The sequence below is a fragment of the Leptonychotes weddellii genome, chromosome 1 (genome assembly GCF_054177405.1).
Source record: "Leptonychotes weddellii isolate Sample4059 chromosome 1, ASM5417740v2, whole genome shotgun sequence".
In the NCBI taxonomy this organism is placed as follows: domain Eukaryota; kingdom Metazoa; phylum Chordata; class Mammalia; order Carnivora; family Phocidae; genus Leptonychotes; species Leptonychotes weddellii.
Window position 1 is genome coordinate 157,977,343 of NC_138369.1, and position 3,504 is coordinate 157,980,846.

Consider the following 3,504-nt stretch of genomic DNA (forward strand, 5'->3'; position numbering starts at 1 on the left):
AACTATTTTAGCAAAAATTATACTTGAACAAATGGCAAATTATGACAGGATAGAGACATAACCTAGGATTACTACAGAATCAGATGCTTTATTCCCCAAACCAAAAACAATATGACCTTAGAAAATACAAGTCTGAGAGTTTGGTTTTTCTAATTAAGGAAACAAAGAAGCACAAGAATAATTAATATTAACAGTTTGAAGACTGCAAGATGCTTCTTATTTTGAGTTAGACATTTCTAACCCAATTTCCTGTTGGAAGAGAGTTAGAAAGATAATTGTGGTAAGAATTTGAGTTCCATTTTCATATTAAACTCTATAATAAATGGAAAATATACAACCTAGATTCCCTAGTTATTATGTGGCTCAGTATTTTGAGATCCTTAGCAAATTGTGACTATATAATTTCACAGTTGTAATTCAAAATTTTAAAATGTAGCCACTTTTCCAACTTCATTTATTCCTGTATCCACCCAACACACATTTATTTGCTGTTGTTTTTTGAGATGGTATAGTTGACATTATACCAAATTTCTAGAATAGGAGTTGTAAACTCTCATGCCTACAGAGGCTGGACAAGTACTTGTGTGTACATGATATACAAATATATATGCACACACATACAAAATAGCAGAGAGGAGTCATGGGAATTAGACCAATGATGAGCAAACATTATATTTACAAGAATCATCTTGAATACTTATGTGGCTCCACTCCACAAGATGCAGATGCCATAGTTTGGAGACAGGGCCTAGGGCCATGACTTTCAAACATACTTCCACGTGATTTGAGGCTCATGTTACAAGGTTGACATTTTAAACACTATGGTGGACTGAAAAACTAGTGAAGAATGAAATATTAATTTGTTACAAGGTTAGCAACATTTCAGATGAAGGTAGTCATGGTGCAACCCTTTTTTATTTTCCCTTCCAAAAGAATGGTTATTGACTACCGAATCATCCTCTTTACAATGAGTGTTCTATAAAGTGGAAGATTAAGTGAACATTTATTTCACATCTGTGAAGCAGGAGGCTGTGCCCATTGGCTGAGTTGTGCATTTTTCTGTTACAAACAATAATAATAAGGAGGAGTTATAACTAAAGGAGGTCGAGGAGCACTCTTTAAAACGAATTTAAACGTAGATACTAAGTTCTGAGATTTACAATATCAAGGTTCCAGACCCAGGTGTTTTGACTCAGTAAGTCTGCAATTAGGCCCCAAAATATGAACTTACAAGAAAAAATTTTAAATCTTCACATCCATAAACAAATTTTCACAGAAAAGGATCATTATCATTTTCCTCATTCTAAAGAATTGTAGTAACTAAAGAAGAAGAAATAGGCCACCTTGCAGATACCACTGCTCTGGAGCCGGTGACGCTGCCCAGCCAGGGTCAACCCCACCGTGTTCTTCGACATTGCCATGGATGGTGAGCCCTTGGGCCGAGTCTCCTTGGAGCTGTTTGCAAAGTGCCAAAGACAGCAGAGAACTCCTGCTCTGAACCCTGGGGAGAAAGGATTTGGTTATAACGTCTCTTGCTTTCACAGTATTATTCCAGGATTTCTGTGCCAGGGTGGTGACTTCCCATGCCATCATGGAACTGGAGGCAAGTCCATCTATGGGGAGAATTTCGATGATGAGAATTTCATCCGGAAGCACATGGGTCCTGGCATCTTGTCCATGAAAAATGCTGAGCCCAGCACAATTGATTCCCAGTTTTTCATCTGCCAAGACTGAGTGGTTGGATGGCAAGCACATGGTCTCAGGCAAGGTGAGAGAGGCCATGAATACTGTGGTAGCCATGGAGCGCTTTGGGACCAGGAATGGCAAGACCAGCAAGATCACCACTGCTGACTGTGGACAAGCCTAATAAATTTGACTTGTGTTTTATCTTAACTACCAGACCACTCCTTCTGTAGCTCAGATCACCCCTTTACCCCCATCTTTGAGCTCTCCCAGCAGTTTGATGGGTTCTGTATTTTCCTTACTCCCCTCCAAGTCTGGCTGGATTGCAGAGTTAAGCTTATGATTATGAAATAAAAACTAAAGAACTACAACAACAAAGAAATAAAATTAAGCTACTTATAAGGTATTTAGTTTTAGCTGTTAGAAAGAAAAACATATCTGACAGTAATAATTATAAATATTTCAATCATGTAATGGATACCTGTGACTACAGGGTATCCTTTAGAAATCTTTTAAAACATTGAATAAATTTTATCATTTTAGTCACAGATCAGTAGTTAAGGTGCCAAGATCATTTCTAGGAAAGAGAACTAATATTTAATAACTACTCTGGCACACACACATTAATTTTCCTCAGATAACCCTCACAACAACCTTTTGGGTAGTTCCAATTCATCACGACTTCATACATGAGGATGTAAGTCTCAAAAGGACTAAGGACTTGCCCAAGGTTACACTGCTAGTCAACTATTAAACCAGACTGCAAACTCAGAATCCCCAACTACGAATCCTGTCAAGTTCTTTTACATTGCCTCTCTCCAAACTGAAATATTCCAGAATAAATGTGTCTCTCCTCATCCACCTTCTTCCCACAGCATCACAACTATTTGTCTAGAACTGCGGCTATAGGTATTTTGCCAGCTTGAAAATCTTCAGTAACTTCCCATGTCTTGTAGAACTAATGTCAAAATTTCTGGGCAGAGTACAGAAGGTCTTATGTAACTTGTTCTCAGTATATACCTTCAGCCTCTCTTTGATCCCTTTCCAGCTTTGTGTCAATCAGATTTACCTGCCTTCCTAGAATAACAGGATGCCTCCATCATGAAGTTTTCTGTCTGGAATCCCTTTAACAATCTTATCTCCCTAGTTCATTCTGAGTCTTTTTTTGGTGGCGGGGGCAGGGAAAGCCTGCCATAAACACCTTCTTTCTGACAGCTACAAAACTAATTTCTCATTCTTTGTGATCTCACTATATTCCATGAGTTCGCCCCCCCAATCTACCATTTGTTACATGTCAGTGTCCATGATTGAACTGTAAACAACCCGAAACAAGATCCTAGTTTTATTCATCTTTGTGTCCTGTACCCAAGTATTAGTTGGGGCACATTAAGTTTACTTAGATAAACTAAAGTGTGATTATAAAACAGTTAATAGTCTTTTTGCCTTGTAATAAATTTCAATTCACCATGAATATGTCCTACAATTAAAATAAGAACTTTTAAATTAACTATATATGGATGAAATTATAGTTCATTTTCATATTTTCATTAGCATGCCAAGGTATTTTCCTAATGAATAATTTAAAACGCTTTTGAAAAATCCTCCTTATCAAGGGCCAAAAGATTATTTATTATTAGCTAAATATGGCTTTGCCTGATACTTAAAATTAGCAGTGGGTATATCAGCATTATTAATATGCAGGTATTTAAAAACCGAGAAATAGATTACATCATGCATCTATAAATTTTCTCCCTAAACCGTATTAAAAATATACCTTCATAAATATTTATAACTTATACTCATTTTTTATTACTAGCAAAA

General features: G+C 36.7%; 1 pseudogene; it reads left to right on the top strand.

Annotated features, from left to right (window-relative positions):
- The first annotated feature begins 1,242 nt into the window (after positions 1-1,242).
- LOC102748401 (peptidyl-prolyl cis-trans isomerase A pseudogene) lies at positions 1,243-1,867 on the top strand (annotated as a pseudogene).
- The last annotated feature ends 1,637 nt before the right edge of the window (positions 1,868-3,504 follow it).